Source organism: Amblyomma mixtum, chromosome 1 (genome assembly GCF_055824585.1).
Source record: "Amblyomma mixtum isolate Tamu chromosome 1, ASM5582458v1, whole genome shotgun sequence".
In the NCBI taxonomy this organism is placed as follows: Eukaryota; Metazoa; Arthropoda; class Arachnida; order Ixodida; family Ixodidae; genus Amblyomma; species Amblyomma mixtum.
Window position 1 is genome coordinate 302,524,445 of NC_143012.1, and position 17,880 is coordinate 302,542,324.

The window sequence follows — 17,880 nt, forward strand, 5'->3', positions numbered from 1 at the left end:
AGAACGACATCGTTCGCAACTACCACCAACTAGAACCATCTAGAGCCACCATCCAGCTTCGGCAACGCGCCGCGCCCATGGCCCGCCGCTACGCCCAGCCCGCGACCTGAAGCCGCCACCCTGCTGCCACCTGGGCACCCCTGCTACCTGCCACGCCGCATCGGAGCCAACCGCCTGCCTGCCGACTGTACGCCTCTGCACCCGCCTACCCAAGAGCAAGCTGGCAAAACGAAGTCAGAGCAGCCGTGGCCTCATTACCACCTCAACCCTGGGCCCTGGCCAGCTGATCAAGTATGCCAGGGCGGCCCAACCGCGGCCTCTAACATGAAAGCGCCGCGGCCCTCGCCTCTGAAGTCACCTGACACAGCATCTCAGGGCGGCGCAGCCACGAACCTGGCCTCCAAGCCTTCTCGGCCGTTGCCACGGAGGCAGTCAACCACCTTGAACGGAGCGGCGCAGCCGCGCGTGCTCTGAAGACGGCGACCTGTGGCAAGCCACCTTTCGACATCATCATCTCGCGGGTGGTCAAGCCTTCGGACCAGCTGATCGGTGCGGGCGTGGCGCGGACATCAACAAGTGTACCAGCGGGAGCCGAAGAACTTCGATCCCTGGATGGCGGAGAAGATTAAGTAACGTTGCGCCCGCTTCTCTGTCCGGGAGGCTTCTTAAGGAGGGGAGGATGTGGGATATACAAATATCCCTCGCCGCCCCGCGCTGAGTCACGCGACGAAGCGCCGCCGCTGGGCGTGGGGAGAGGGGGGCCACGCGGCCACTCTCCTCACCCCCCAGCGTGGACGTGACGTCACGCCTACGCTCTGGCGTCTTAGGAACGGGGTGAACGACCCCTCTTGGTTGCAACCGGTTGCTCAAGGGGGTGCAATGTCGTAGGGGTTTTAAGGAGAGCTCACGCGGGAACAAAGGGGGGTCTAGTCTCTCCTCTCGCCGTGGTGACTGCTCGATTGCCCCGCCGACCCCGTCTCCTGCCCGCGTCCTCCCGGATTATTCAACGCCGGTCGACGACGACCTGGTAAGCTGCTGAACCATCTATTATCGGATAGAACATTCTTCCGCAGTGTGCTTTGCCTTGCGCTAGGTAAATAAACGGTTTCCTAGCGTACTCTGTTCGTTGCCTACTTCGTCCGAACCCGCCGTGGCTGTGACTTTGCGCCACGGGTTGGGGACACGAGAACGCCCGCGCATAGCTGGCACGGAAGCGCGCCTTCCAGGCCGGCTGCTCGCGGGTGACCCCATACAGTCTCATTGACGCAGCGGTATGGTCACTAATTATAAGATACGAGGGGGTACCCAAAAGAAACCGGACTAATTTTTTGAATCGGCTCAGCTTCTCTGGTACCGCGTTTTGCCGCTAGGAGTGCATAGAACGAACATTTCAGAGTCAGTAAGCCGAGTGCCGTCGCTGAAGGAGGTCAGACTAGTTTAGACAGATTTTTGGAGTGACGACTGTTTTGTGTGAGTGTCGTTTTTGCAATGGCTGATTTTCGTGAACAGCGTGCGTGAAATTCTGATTTTTTCTCGGAAAAAGTGGAACGGAAACTTTTGAAATATTCAGAAAGGCGTTCAAGGACGATGCTATGGGGACAACTCAAGTGATCCTGAATTAAATCCTGAATCAAAGCAACAGTCATGCCAATGGAAAACTTCAAATTCACCTCGCCTCAAGAAAGCTCGTCAGTAGAAACCAAACCTCAAAACAATGCTGATTTGTTTTTTCGACGTGAGACGAGTCGTCCATTCAGAATTTTTTCCGCAGGGTCCGACAGTTAACCAGGCTTTCTGCTTGGATGTTTTGAAAAGATTGGGCAACAGTGTTTGGTGGAAGCGGCCTGATTTGTGGCAGACGGGTGACTGGTTTTTCCACCATGGCAATGCCCCTGCTCACACAGCGTGTCTCTACGACAAATTCGGACCAAAAATGGCATGACCCCTGTTCCTCAACCCTCATACTCACCCGACCTTTCCACGTGCTACTTTCTTTGTTTCGTAGAATGAAAAGACAGGTGAATGGAAAGCGTTTCGCTGATGTTGCTGAGGTGAAAAAAAAAAACGACGGAGGGACTGTCAAGCATCACAAAAGATGAATTTAAACAATGTTTTGAAAAATGGAATGAAAGATTCGACAAACGTATCATTGTAAGTGGAGAGTACTTTGAAGGATATTGAAGGTCTGTGCTGAAAATGTGAACAAATAAGTTCAAACAAAAATAAGTCCAGTTTCTTTTGGGTACCCCCTCGTACATGTAATTAGTCATCATTTGGTGGGCTCAGTTGTACAATACTAGTGGGCACTTTCCCTTCTCTGTATTTCATAATGATGTCCATAATATGGATCTTGCAGTATCCTTGAAGTTTCTCTGGAATTTGGTCGAAGTCTTTCGCCAAAGACAAGCAAAAATATTCAGTTGAATTCGGTTTGGCATTCAGCTGTCTATCAATGCTGTCAATTTCGGCGTCGAATGCTTCAGCTTTTCTTTTCGATTTTCTCTTGATCCCAGAAGGGTGTTGTGGGCTGGCAGTTGAAAATGCGGATGATATGGCATCGGGCGAGGGTAGGGATGGACATGGGGATGAATTGTTATCCGGATGAGGAAAGTTTTTGGGTGCACCAGAATACCTTGTTTGGGGGCTGGGAGTTGAGCCTTCCGAAGCCATATCTATAAAAATCTGTTGTGTCGGGGAGTCTGCATGTTCTCCTTCATACTCTACTACCACCTCGTCGAACGAGTTTGCTTCGGCAGCTTCTCCACGCACATTACTGGAAGATCTGCGGAGGAAACGCCACTTGCTTGTCAACACAATAAGCCTTCAGCATAAATTCTATCGTGTGTCAGCTGCAACTTTCGTACCCCAGCGAAATTTTTGTTCTGACTTGATGCTTGACATGAAAATGAACTGTATTTTACAAGTCTCAGTTTGGAAGACAGGCTAGATTTATTTCATGTTTGATTATCAAACTTATGTGATCTGGCTTTTCTTACTAAGGTCATTTATTTGCTGAGAAATCTAGCTATTGTCCTGCCCAGCAATCCTACTTCAATAGCACGCTAGGATATTTTAGCACAGTTGTTTGTTGCCCCTATGCTGTACTTGAGTTCGTTGATAAATGCAAGACATTTCTTCCAAAACAGGATTTTGGACTGATGGTATGCGGTATTAAATGTTGCAATGTTTTAAGACTATGAGAGGCACCGTGTCAGAGGGCTTCAGATTTAGACAATCTGACGCTCTTGAACCTGCAATAACATCGCATACCGAATTAATGCATTTTGCCTCCATCGAAGTCTACAGTCATGAAATTTATAAGCGTGAACACGGTGGCGCGTGGCAGATAGCCTCGAACCCTACTCATGGCTACTCGTGGCGATTTGCAGCGGCCGCCTTCATAAACAAAGTAGAAAGGGAGGTGTGTCCTTCGGCTTGCTGGTAGCAGGCAAGGTGGCATAACCCTTTCCGCCACATTGCTAAAGACCGCCGCCTCGTATCGCCACAAATAGGACTCGAGGCTATCTGCCACGCGCTTCCATGTTCACCCTCCTAAATTTCATGACTGTACATGCCTCAGCTACCTCTTGTCACCTTACTGTTAAATTAAGTGAACACTTGTGCAAAAATTAGTTTGAAACCTCAAGAGTGAACAAGCCGGCAAAACAATCCCAAAAAAGATTATGGATCAAGGAGTGTTATACTCACTCACGCGGATCGATGATGTCCCGCAGAAACATCATCTGCTCGAAATACGGCCATGATGAAGTGGTATCGCCTGCCTCCGAGCCACTTTTTTTCTTAAGTTCTTTTATTTTTTTACAAAACGTGTCTCTGAGGTTTCGCCACCTCAGCGTCACAGTCTTCACGTCACCTACAGATAGATTGAAAATGCCAGGACACTGTCAAGAAAGCAGCATTATATATATCTTAAATCCTAGTAGTGCTGTGTAGTCCGAGCACACTTCTATCTAAAAGCCTAGGAGAAGTAGTCCAAAAATAAGACAATTTCAAGGTTTACTCCATCCTTCAAATTGAGTTAGGGAGCTATTTTATATAGTTGTGATGTACAGATGTACCATTCTTTTCTTTTTAGCATTTTAAACTTCAAGACACTGTTCCAATCACAGCATATCATTGTACCTTAGTGCACACTATTACCAAAAAAAAAGGATTTCCAGTATGATCTCTCGAAGCATGCAAACCATTTCATGCTTTTGTATTCCTTTACTTGGCAGAACATTTGTCCAATCAAGGTACTGTCTACTGCTCAAAAAGTATTTCTGCAAGGGTCAAGGTCAAGAGTGAAACAATCGCTTGGTTTACTGTCGTTTTAACACCGGCTGTAACACTTGCCGAACCCCTAGCTCCTAAAGGCTCGAGGAAGCTTAGTGAGCTGAACACCTTCTGTAGTCATTAACATGCAATGTTCCAACAACATAAAACCGGGCAGCCAAGTGTTATTATGGGGGTCAGGTGCCATCATGCAAGAGACTGGATAGTATAACCTTTGTCAAAAATATATAGCCAAAGGGGTTAGCATCTAAGGCAGATAGCGGGGCTCTATAGCACATTTGGCAGCCCTATGACTGGGAGGGTTGAGGATGAGAGTTCTTGTCTTTATGAGATTTCGGGTCACCAAGGATGCAAACTCAGAAGCAAACTCCTCGGGAAGTACATTTTTGACAAAGGTATGCATTTCCTCCTTTAGTGCTCTGCAGCGTGGTGGCACATGCACTTTATAAAGTGCTTTTTCTTTGTTTAACTGACCTACCATTTGTTGTCGGTATACATAACACATTATGCAATACTGTTTGATCTGTGGTGTTGAACTAATTTTCTGTGTTACGTACACTGTTTTACATTTTGTATGATGCATTCAATTATTCATGTGGTGGCTTGTGGCTAAATGGCCCTCTGAACACATCATAGTGGCCACCAACAATGTCAGTGACTTGAAGTGATACATGGTCACATCACATTTATTTTTAAAGTGAAGGCTTACTTTACTGTGGTTTAATGATCTAGGAAATGGTGCATATCTAATGTATTAGACAATGATCGCGCTACTGATCTGTAATGTTGCCTGGGCTGTTAATTGATTATGCACACTTTACAGCCTTCTGTATGTTACGTGTGCTTTTTATATGGTTGCTTGTGCCTAAAGTACCCTCTGGGCTTGAGATTCCACCAACATTGTTAGTAAATTGCAATAAAGCATACTGGTTCTCATGTTTGCTCTGGTGCTATTCAAACCGTCTGCCCACTGCGAAAATATCGCAACACGTCGTCTTGTAATCACGTCGCAATACAGGTGCGAAAACCGCTAGCGGAAGTATTGGGGAAAATCCCGTCAGTAACTCGTTTAGGCCACAATTAAAGCAACAAATAACTTTGCGATCTGCACTATATACGCTCGTGAGTGTTTTCGCTCGCGATAGCTCAAGTGCAGTACCTCAGCTTCGATCAGTCGTGCAGAGCGCGCGAGCGGCCGCCCGCACAAGGCACGCAGTTGATGCTGTGGCCTGCCTCGCGCTTCTCTCAAAGCTGTGCAGGCCGCTGGCCCAAACTTAAAGGCAGTGCTGGAAAAATCGCGGCGGACTCGCGGAAACAGGCAAACTGTTTTGTTCGCACGCGTATAGGTCCGATAGAATACATACCTTGGGTTCCCTCCAGGCCAATGTCTTTGGCTACGGTGATCCAGCTGTAATACCGCCGATCAACATTTTTATAGTCTGCGGTCCTCTGGTCCCACAGAGGTGGATTTCTATGCACCGCTGCTATCAGTTGCTCATTCTCCCAAATACGGGACTGCTTGAAGGAAGACATGGCGTTCGGTGAAAACAGAGCTGTCAAACAATTCAGCAGCCGACACACCGCTCACCTCTGTACCTCTGTCGGGCTCGCCTGTGACGTCGCGGACTCGACGTCATCGTGACGTTGGCGCTCTGTGCGCTCTCATTGGCTGACACTGCGCGCCGGAGCGGCGTGCCGGACATTCTTCGGACGCGGTGCGCCGGACATATCTCCGCGGTTTGACACGTCCGGCGGTCGCCGGCTGGCCGGAGCGGCGACCGCCGGACGCGGCGAGCCGGACCGGAATCGGAGCGCCCGCCTGACATGTGTCCCCCGCTTAAGTCGCGTAACCGGAGTAACCCACGAATGTTGCGAGCTGGAACAGTTGCGGGCGAAGCAGCGTTCAGGAAAGAGTTAACTAATTTAGAATCTGGCGGGTTGAAGTGATTGGGGTGCATGTGTTGGCAACGATTCTGGCTGGCCTCTGCAAAGCAATGAAATGAGGAAAGAGTATGTAAGGCTGAATAAAGCGCTGAAACTGACTTACGTATTACTGCGAATTGACCTGAAAGTAACAAAACTGTTTCAACATGCTGTCATTGCATAATGGAGATTTGAACCACGCCCTCGCGTGACTTGCATCTTGAAACCCCTAAAAGGGTGCTACGTAGTCTCGGACCCGCCTCAGAATGCTTTCTTTTTTTTTTCAGCGTTTTTTTTTTTTACTTCTTTTCAGAATGATGGCAACTTCTGCTTTCAGGTTGTCCCCGAAAGTTTCACACGCTTACAGAGCGTGGAGTCGCGCTTTGATTTGCTCCGCAGCTGTCTCTTGGAAGCAGTCCAAACTTCTTCGTTCCTGACCCTATCCTATCCCCTTTTTGACGTTTTAGATGCCTCACATGTCGCGTTACAAGTACCTTCTTTCAGAAGGTGGTGTGCCAACATAGCTTTGGTTGTTTCACCTTTGCTGTAACAGCTAGACCGACGATTGCAGTGAGAGTGCCGAGAAGCAGCACTATTATTGTCCGTAGAAACGCGGCTAGATAAGGCTGAGTAACGTTACTTGATCAGCATGATTCAACGTGAGCCTGCAGCTGCTTGTTGGATACGCAGAAAAGGGCGAACAAAATGTTTGCCTGCTTAAATGCGGTCCTGCTGTGAATTTACCGCACCAGCACAACACACCATAGTGCTGTTTTGATGGGCTTTATCAAAACAGCACTGTACTGAAAAAAAGCGTCGATTGAGCGCGAAAACTTGCGCCATTACTTGATGGCCTATAGCTCTATTGGCAAAAGAGGGTGTGATATGCCAACTGGTATCTGAGAATTAATTAGCCATAAGCGCTGTGCGCCGGTATTAGGGTCAGTTTCGCTTTCTCTGTTCCTTTTTATTTTTGTTATTTCATTGTTTCCGTCATCGATCCAGCGCATTTCACTCGGTGCATCTGATTACTGTTGCGTCTACGCGACCTCGTGGCGCGACGCTTCCCGAATCTCGGATAACCCTGGTGTCAGGTGCGCGTGGTTCCCACGCCGAAGCTTACGGGGGTGAGCGCGTCTTTCTTTGAGCGCTTTCCTCTTTACGGGTCACGCTTGTGGTCGTGCGCCTATATCTTCTTCTTCGTCGCTTTTTCCAGGAACCTGGGGGTCTTCACAAACAATGTCCACTGGAGGGCGCCCCGATAGCATCTATCTCTCCTCTGCGGGCCACCTTTATCGTCTCCGTATATTCCAGGTTACCGCCGCGCGCCGTGAACGCCGTCGTGTCCGAGATATCGCTGGCGCCGACCGAAGGCTCTCCAGCGCGATAGCCGCGTAGAGGCGCACCGTTTGGGTCGTAATACGCTAACTCGTCGTCGCTTCGTTTATCACGACGCCGTTTTGTGTAGCAGGCTCCGGCGATCACGCTTTGCGGCGGCGTGCGTGGAGCGGCATCGATTTTGTTGTTTGCACAAAGGAGTGTACTTGTGCAAACAGAGCACCGTGGGCCGCGGGGCTGTGGCGTTCGGCTGCACAGCATGAGGTCGAGGGGTCGACTTCCGGCTGCGGGTGCTGCATTTTAATTCAAGCTGAACGCAAGAAAAAAAAAAATATCCTTGCTTTGCGATTCTGGTGCACGAATCCCTCAAATGGTCGAAATCGATTCGGAGTCTTGTGTTATGGCCTAAGCCTCTGTGTACTAGTTCCGGCACGTGACGTTCTAGTTATTATTAGGATCGCAACGAGGGGTACGTCCCAACAGGGGCGGCAAGAATTTCGAACATTTCACTCCAGGACGAACGAAAAGCTTACACCAGTACCGCCTCCCTCATAGCCTGAGTCGCTTTAGAACGTTAATCCCCATAAACCATTAACCAAATACATCACTACCGTGTGAAGCCTTGCGCACTGCGCCCGAGTTCCACCCGCGTGGCTTCTCTGTGGAAAAGTCGGCGCGATATTTGTTCCATTCGTCTTCATGTGGTCATCCTGCAAAGCAGAGTTGGCGGCGGCTATTTGGTGTGAGCGACGAAAAAAAAATTATTTCGCCGTGCAGCGTTCATGAGCCAGCCGCCGAACACTCGCATCTGCTGTCCCGTGTGGACAGTTCTTCCTAGAAAATTAGGCCTGGCTCCAATCTCTGTTGCAGTACACACACACAAAAAAGGGTTGTTACTCTGTGGAAGTTGCCGAGATGGAGCTCGGTGCACTGAGTGAACGATAACACAGACACGGCAGGCCGCACGTTGTCGGTATTTGCGCCTGCGTTATCCTTCAGCCCCAGCCTGCAGAGCCGCAGTACAGTGCATTTCCACAGTGCCATCGCACCGACTCCTGTCGTACCACCCTCAGTGGTGTTTGGACTGAAAATGTGCGCCTAGGCGATTGCAACCAGTTGGGTACGAACTTCCTTGTTTCGCATTTGTTCCGGCGAACGTGGTTCGCTCTCGCTCGCTTGGCGATGCGGATAGCAATTGTTTTCCACTGCGGTCTGTGATAGAGAGATAAAGGTCCCGAAAATAAACGTTGCAATTGAAAAGCGTGTTCAACGGTATGTATAGTGCAGCCGGCAGGCGCGGATTATATTTGCTGCAACTTTGGTCGCATCTCGCCGTTATCGTGAGCTGCAGTCCTGCTGTCATCGGGCGCGCCCTTGTGAACATAACTGATATGGGAGTAATTAATTTCATCGGCATCCACCCAAGCGCAGCCATGTGGCTACAATAAAAAGCTATTGAACTTTCTCAGAATGTTCGCAATGGGAGAATAATCCATCCTGGTGCGGGGATTGAACCCGGTACCACCTGTTGGGCAGTCGATCCTGCCAACTGTACTGTATCAGCCAGGAAGGCTAGCAGATGGAAGGGCGATACCGAATTGATATCTCTTTTTCTCAATTTCTTCGGGGCTGGTCACCTTGGTAAATTGTTTTCTCTATGAAAGGAAATGTCGCAGTATCTGTCTCGCATATCTCGGCGGACACCTGAACCGTGCCGTAAGGGAAGGGATAAAGGAGGGAGTGAAAGAAGAAAGAGGTGCAATACAAGAAATTGAAAAAAAAAAAAGCCGTCACCGTGCTTGTGTATAACCGTTTCTTGCGAGTGCTGAGGGCAGCCTACAACTCCTCTGCTCTACTGTTGGAGCGGTCTTTCTACCAAGTGCTCACTCACTCCAGACTGCAACGTTTCTGCTCCTTCGTGCAATGCACCGGTCTCCAATCGTCGTCGCCTCGACGGGATACTGGGGAGTTAAGTCGTCAAGATTATTTTCGACAGGTTCTATCGCCTTGGCGGCTTACAAGCGCCGAGCGATCGAGTTCCGATAGCTTTTTTTTTGTTGTTGTTGTTCTGGTCGCTTTTTTTATTTTTTCGTTTCTCGACCCTTGAGCATTCTGAGCGCCTACGTGCTCCAGCTCACGCGTTGTGCGCTTGTTTCGCGTTGTTCTTTCTTTCTTTCTTTTTTTCCCGCGGCGTCTTTCAGGGCTTTGCGGCGAAGCGGCTGCATTTATCTCGGCGCTGCCTCGGCTGTGTAGTGTCCGCGCGCGAGAATGGGCGTTCGTGTTCTGCCGCACGCCGAGTTGACGCGACGCGATTCTTCAACAAACCCGTTCGCTGGGGCTGACGATGAACAGAGAGTTTGCGCGTGTGGTCCCGCCTGTGCGCTGGGGCGGCGATGAAAGCTCGCGCAGCAGCAATAACAATTTGCGCTCCTCGTGGGAGGAGGCGCAGTATGTGGCGAGGGTACGCCTAGCCCGTGGGATGCCTCCATGGAGGAAGGAAAAAAAGAGGAGAGGCCGTCACGTGACATTTTGTGAAGCCGGAAACAAGCTCGGCGCCATCTTACTCCGGCGGGCTTCTGTTTACATTTCGCCGCCGCTCCGATTGCGCGCGCGTTTCAAAGCCAACGAAGGAGCGTGCTACCGCATGGGCGCAGGCCCCCGCGCGAGTGGCGCTTGGCTGCTTGCCGGTTTAGGGTGCCCTATGTGGGTGTTCGTCAGCGGAAAAGTTAATAAAGCGGAAATACCCGTGTCAGACAGGCGGCTACTTCCAGTTACTGCTTCGTACTGCGTCGTACAATGCTGCCATGCATGACCACACCCCACCTAAGAGTTCAACCTGCCTTTTATTGCAGCTCTTGTCGCTGAATGTTGCAATCTGCCTCCATTCTGTATGTTTTGGAAGCTGGCAGTGTCAACAATGCCTTCTGTTGCAGCAGTGAGGATTAGAAAAATTCTGCAGTATTTTTTTGTTGGTGTCGAATACCATACTTATCTTCATTGCATGTTTTCGTGCGGCTGGCGATGCAAGGAATGCTTTCTCATACAGCAGTGAGGATGGGCAAATATACTAATAAGTTTGAGTTCTTGACCCTGAACACAAAATGTAGTATCATAACGTGTTGTAATGGTGGCCGTGCCAACAATGACTTTTGATTCACAACTCCAAAAGCCATTCATAGAGGCGACAGAAACGGAGAGGGCCAAAGTGCATATAGTAGACGGCAGGGGAGGATTTATGGATGGAGGGTGGGGGGGGGGGGGGGGCGTCGCTTCTCTCCAAAAGACTGAAATTTTACATAGGGCAACCATTCTGAACACCTTTTCCTCAATTAAAAAATTTCAGAAAATATACGTTTAAAATGTGACTGCCCCCTCCGTAAATCCACCCTTTGTAGCATGGCAACATCGCATATGTTTCACATCCACAGATCTAGTATTGTGCATAATATATATGACCGTGGCTTTTCAGGCTTCTAGAAGTTTAGGAGTCCCCAGTGGCTGCAGTATAAGTTTCATGGTGTTGTGCCTCATTTCAATGCTGTGTTTCATATTTAATGTGCAGAGCTGCAGCTGTACGCTTCACTTTTCTCTACTTGGTGAAATACTAGCTTGTAATGTCACTGCATAGTAGCACACTTTACTTGTGATCGACAATACAGGCAATGAAAGTCGATCTGTTGTACGTAATGAATGCATCAAATTATTTTTCTTCAACATAACCACAGGCCCTTTTGCTGGGCTAGTTGGTGTGACATTATGTTGAGGAAAGTAAAAACAGCATAAATTTTACACAAACCACACAGAAAGATGGACAGGACGGGCGCTGTCCGTTTTCTGTGTGGTTTGTGTAAAATTTAGCGCTGTTTTTACTTTCCTGATCACAATAACCACCACAAGCATCAATGAAATTCAGCGCACATGCGGATCCTCATTTCACCACGTACTTTTTACGACAAATAACACTATCACAGGACATGGGCACAATAAACGCATGTGAGAAAAGGCCTCCAAATTCAGTTAGAGCTTCGCCTTTTTCGCACTTCTTGACCATGACATCAGCTAGAAAAGCAATTGCAAACCTGCTACAGGAAACCGGTATAAACATAGCGCGTGACCAAAACCACAGAATTGGCCACGATATTGATACATGCATTCGAAGAGACAGAAGTAGTGCATGCACTATAGAAAAGAAAGAAGTTAGTTGGCTCTCGCTCGCGCGCTCGGACCACTGAGGGACCGCCGCAGTTTTTCGTACTCCGGTGTTCGATTTCGCGTTGCACGCTACAATATGAACGAATACACTTGAGCCCGGCACGTCCCAGAGGCAAATAGCTCGCTAGACGCTTCAAACGCTACACGCTTCAAACGGGCATGTAACAAAGTTTCTGTATACTAAGTGCAAAGCGAGCGCAGCTGCTTCCTTTACAATATCGCTCTCCGCCCATGTCATGGTCCCCGCCGCTCAAACAAGCGCAATCGTCGAAAAACGAAAATGACAGTTATACCGACGTCAGTGACAATCGCTGGAGCGTTGCAAGAACACGCATAGGTAGTAACGAGGTTTCACTGCCGATGTAAACGGGAGCGCGAATAGCACACACACACTGCACGTACAGGACGCAAAACGTCCGCACAATGCGCCGACGACCGCTCTAGCGCACGCCGTTTTGAATCACTGGTGAACGAACAGCGCGAATGCAGCAGCGGTCTCCCGACGGCTCCGAGTAGTGACGCAGTAGACGAAATGCCCGTGCGATCGTGGTCGCCGAGCACGTTGAAATCAATGCACGCAACAACGAGAGTTTTGCGGCGAATTCCACCTGAGATATGAGTGAACGGCGCCAACGTCAGCCTGTGAGCACGATCAAAAACAAACTCGAGCAGTTGAGGAAAGCACGCCTACGCCGCACCTCAAATGCTACGCCGCGGCCGTCTGCTATCGCCCGGTTTGTAAACAGCAACTACGACGCCGTTGCTAAGCTGCCGGAGTAAGATGGCCTCCCAATCGAGAAAAAACCACGTGATTTCCTCCACACTTTTCTCCCAGGGTGCTGTGTGGAAAGGGCCTCTCCTCTTTTTTTCCTTCCTCCATGGATGCCTCTCTTATGAACCGGTCCCTCTCCCACGCTACGCCACACGCTTGTCATCGGTGCGCGGAAGTCGCTCCTCCGAAGCTGAATCTGGGCCACTGTGCGCTGACACGGGTGTTGGGTTTCGGGATCGTTTTCTTGTTCCTTTTTTCAGTTTTTGTAGAGTTCTTGCACCACCCTCGACGGAGATGGAGCCGACGTATTGGATAATTTTATTTATGAAGTAAGCAAGCGGCTTGCTGGTGCAGACTTGGTGTCGGCTCGTGTGTTCCGCCCTACCCGGCTGCGGAAATTTTTTTGTTCACTGGCACAAATGTTCCTCCTTGAAATACCGTCGTGCTTCGTTAATATGGACATTTTGGTTCCCGCGAAAGCCAGTACATAAAGCGAGTCGTCCGTATTACCGAATCGTGCAGAAAGAACTAAAAATGATTAAAACACTTCACTGTTTAGGTATGCTTCTGTGCATACTGCACAGTCATGCATACTGGTCGGCAGTAAAGAGGAAATTACACAAATTGTTGGGAGCTCCAAGTGCATTATCCTAGTAGTCATTATGTTTGAAATAATGCGCTGCTGTATGGATCCCCTGGCGGATCATGAAAGGCGTGATGGCAGATCCCCTGCGACAATTTTCCACACCACATGCACCGTAGTATACATCTCTACTCAGTCGGCCATCAACGTAACAGAAGCTGCAGAGATCGTATCCTTGCCAACCATTCATGCGGTACGACATTAGTATAATACGCGTCGACGGGACAAGTTTTCAGTATAACGCAGGAAACACCAGAATAATATAGACCATTGCTCAGGCATCTGCGCTTTCGCATGGCCTTTTGCTGGTTTTTTTGCACTCACAATACAGGAAAAGAAACGTCTTCAGAGGGTAGTCGAGGTTTGTTTTCATCGCTGCTTATATTAAAGTGACAACAACACGTGGGCCCAAATGGGTTCTGTGCATTTTCGCCCTGTACATTGTCCGGACAGCGAATTTCCGTGTTAACGAGACGCAGAATGCATTGAAAAAGTTTGGTCCTCAAAGAAATTGTCCATAACTCGAGTCGTTCATATTAACGGGGTACGACTGTATTCGAGTGTCGTGTTTGGCTACTTTGGCCTTCGCCGCACCGGTATTTGTTCACTGCGAGCTTTTTGGTAGCTCCCGATGAGCGACGGGACACGACGGGATTGTCACCTCGTTCTCGAAATGAGGTTGCTTTTCGCTCACATTTAGTAGACAGGAGCGCATATTCTGCTGCATTACATAACCGCAGCAGTCAATAGTGTCGACGCTTATGTTATAGTAACTTCAATATTAGCAGGTATGCAGAGAGCAGAGTTGGTCACAGCTATTAAAAAGTATTGCTACGAGCGTACAGCACAACAGCGCGGTGTGTATTGCTACTCTATAAAGCGACCCTTGTAGGTGTGTCTTGGAGTTTCCAGTGTCATTGCGTCCTTCGGCGAATAGCATAACGTGCGGTCCTGGCTTGCGCAGTGAATCATCAGCCGTGAAAGAGAGAGAGAGATGCCATTTGACTGACCTCCCCGGCAGACGTGGCTGCCATGCAGTTCTTGCTTATTTTGCACCAGAGTCTGCATTCTTTATTTTCTGTTCGTGTCGGAGAGGATCGCATTTTTCGCACGTTTCGTAACGGTCCGTTCGCGGCCCGCGCCGGCCGTTATACGTGCTGCGCGCGCGCGGCAGGCTAGACAAATGAAGGCTGCTTGGGCCGGGAGAGGGGACGAAACCTTCCGGGAGTCCGGGCGCTCAGTGGAGGCGTTTCGCGCGTTGTATATTTATACGCCTCGTCGCCGGCCGCGGCAGAGTACGCGACGACGACGTCTTCGCAAAAGGATAGTGCAGCAGGGAGAGGAGGAGGAATTTGGGAGGAGAGGAGCCGAATGAATTGCGCCTTCGTCGCGATTGGGAAAACGGCGCACGTCCGCGAATTTGCACGTTGCGGCGACCACCGCCGCGTCGCGACCTCTTCCATGTTCCCGAGGAGGCTCGAGGAGTTCAGGCGGCTTTTTTTTTTTTTTTTTGTGAGAGAAGCTGCGCCGCAGAAACAAGGAAAGAAAAAAAGGTGAGGAGGGTTGGGGGGGGGGGGGGAGAGGTTGTCCACGTGAATTCCGATATGCGCCCAGACGAGGAGCCATCGATATTCTTGCCAGAAAGAGAGGAAAGAGAGAATAAATTCCGCCGGCACCGGCAACCACCTCGGCCTTCCGTGAATGAGACGGCGACGTCCGGCCACATCTGCCCGGCCGGCGCTTGGCCCCGACAGCGACACATGCCCTGGCCGCTGCTGCGTGCGACGCCCGCCAGCTTTGGACCGCGTGGAAACAAGGAAGAGGTGAGGAGGGCGAGGAGCCTCGCTGCGGAGAACGAGAATAAGAATAATAAATAAAAGAAAAACTCAATCGCGTAGAGAGAGAAGCGAAAAACCTGCAGAGTCCCGGAACGCGTTTTTCAAGCTGGCCTTCGACCGAACGCGTTGCGGAAAGATCGGGTCCCCGGCCGAAGAGGGAGTCGCACTTTGGAGCGGGCTCTAGGAGTGCAGTCGACGAGGTGGCAACAAATGTGCGTGCGTGCGTGAGTGCGCGTGGTTTCTGTTTTAAGCGGTAGCGCCAAATCTGCAACGCTTAGAGCGCCGCGGGTGCGTAGCGGTCAAGGCGCCTGGCTTCGATTTGTCAAGTGCCGCCGGGCGACCTGCGCCGTTGGAGGCGGCCACCCCATCGTCGTGGTTAGCAGTTTTTTTTTTTTTTTTCCGTCCCGCGTGAACCGTGCGTCAGAAAGGGCAGCTGCTGGTGTGTGCGTCTTGCCGGCGAGTCTTTCTCTTCCCGTCTTTCCCACCGTGCATTCTTGATAACGGGGCCCTAGACCTTGCTTCAGTTCCGGCTTTGGCGACGTGGTCGTAGCTGAGGAGGCGGTCTGCACGTTTCTGAGGTGTTCACAGATTTACGGAGGCGGAAGACGGAGTGACTCAGCGATGCTGTTGTAAGGTCGCGAGAAGGGGGTGTGTTATTGCAAAGTCGTGCGCTGTGCTCTCTACTGGATGGCGGATTTTTAGAAGCTGAAGCTACGCCGTGACCTATGAATATGAGGTGTATCGTGGCGGGTGGTTCCTTGTTAACTTAGATCTAAGTGCACCAAAACCTTTCAGTACACGAGTTTTTTTTGTTGTTGTTGTTAACATTTAAGATCCAACACACCAGATCGCGTGCTAATCATCCACTACATCAGGTCTCACCTGTGCTTCGCCCAAAGGGTGACAACCTGTCGTGCTGCTCGTGCAGGAAGATATTTGATATCGATGGTGGGACGAAGGCGTCGTTTCCTTTGAGACGTCTGGCTGATTTGGAGTAGCACTAGCACGGGCTCAAGAAAAGGGAAAAGTGCTGAACACGCTCACTGTCGCCGTAGGCGAACATGCGCAAGTGACATGCCTGGGGAAATACGAGGCATGTACGGAGGAAAATGGTACAAGTATTGCGTCAGTGCTACATGACTGACATCAAGCAGAACATTTTGGCTGGCTTGTCGGTTGTTGACAGGGAATGAGTAAAACTTGTGTGCAGATCTCCCATCGCTTTCATAGCACAGTGTTACTTGTTTACGCAATAACATCTTTGCGCCATGTCTTTCGTAGAGGTCGGTCAAATTATCGTTCGGTATTGAAATAATCTCGCGAGTAGTTAGCAAGCTTTCGGAACGACTCCGCTTAGAATTAAGCTCTAGTGTAGCAAAAAAAGTGGAGAGAATGTTCACTACGTTCGAATCAGTGCGAAAACACGGATTTTTGCCACTCATCGGAGTGGACAGTACGATCGGACAGTACGGTCGGACAGTACGGTCGGACAGTACGGTCGGACAGTACGGTCGGACAGTACGGTCGGACAGTACGAACGGACAGTACGAACAGACAGTACGAACAGACAGATATTAGTGTGGGCTTAAAAATAAATAAGAAAAAAAAGTGCCCTGCCCGCACCGTCTTACAGTATGAACAGACAGTACGAACAGACAGTACGAACAGACCACGTGAACAGTCGACGGACGATTTCGCTCGTGGTTTGTACTCATCGCATTAGTGCTCACGCGCTGAAAAGTATGTTTCTTCGTGATTGGTGTACTGTGGTAAGGGTCGCCTTAAAAATTTATCTTTGTGAGCGGACAGCCTCGCACTGATCGCGCGGTACAGAACATGCCAGAAACAAAAAGAAAAGGTACTCTGAAAAATGAACACGATATAAAAAACAGAGGCGACAAAATGGGGGCGATGCGTCGTTCCGCGCAGTGACGGGACTGCCTCGAGTCCGAGCTTAAAACGAGCGCTTTCGGCGGGGGCTTCCGGGTTCGCGAAGACAGCACCCACCGCCTTGCGCCCCGGGATAATGAATTGGGTTTCGCTTACACTGTCTGTTTCTTTTCTCTCTCTCTCTCTCTTTTTTGCCGCCAACATATCGTTGTTGCTGCGTGTTGTGTCTATGAGCTTCGCAGTCGCACTCTCTCTGCTCTGCGGTCTTTCTTGTACCCTTCCTCCTCCTCCACTTCGCCGCTGTTGCTCTTGAAGGCTCGCTGCTGCCGCTCACTTCACGGCTCGTCCCGCATCCGGATGACGTCGTCTTCCACGGCTGTTCCCATCCCGAGCCGGTGACATCTGTCCGCGATGTCGCTCGCAGGAAAATAAAAGGCAAATTTAAAGAAGCGCCATTTTTGAATGAGCGCGTGTTCGGAGCGTGTCTCTGAGCACGCATAAGCCGCAACCTTTCCTCGCTACATCTGTCAGCGTTGCTCCGTAATGAAGAGGCCTGCGCGCCTGCTGCTGCTGTCGTTGTCGTAGCTGCGTCGTCGTGGCCCGCCTGGACTGGCTCGCTCGCAGTAAAAGATAAAGCGGGACTCCACGGAACTGAGTGTAAAAGGGAGTGGGGGAGAGAGGGGGGGGGGGGGGGGGGAGGGTAGACGCCGGTGAACTGTCACTCCCGGTGTCCGCCCCGAGATTGCTCTGCCGGATAACGTCCGGGAGCTGCTGGTAATGGCGCGGAAAGACGAGGAGTGGGACGACATCCGCAGGTGAACGTCGCTGCATGCCGCTCCAGCCGTACTCCGACAACTTGCTCGGGTCCCGCTTGAGTCTTCTCAATGTTTACTTTTTTTTTTTTTTGCCTTCTCTCTGCCCGCTGTGCGCTCTCGTTTGTCCGCCTGTCATTACGGCGCCGCCCGGTC

General features: G+C 50.3%; 1 protein-coding gene and 1 long non-coding RNA gene across 3 annotated transcripts in view; one reads left to right on the top strand and one right to left on the bottom strand.

Annotated features, from left to right (window-relative positions):
- Positions 1–17,880, top strand: part of cv-c (RhoGTPase activating protein) — a 436,691-nt gene that overhangs the window by 43,942 nt on the left and 374,869 nt on the right. The gene's annotated exons all lie outside the window — the stretch shown is intronic.
- LOC149372230 (uncharacterized) lies at positions 1,259–6,059 on the bottom strand. The gene is made up of 3 exons (XR_016286977.1): positions 5,661–6,059; positions 3,709–3,874; positions 1,259–2,782 (listed from the first exon to the last, which is right to left on the bottom strand). It is a non-coding gene; the product is annotated as an uncharacterized LOC149372230 (long non-coding RNA).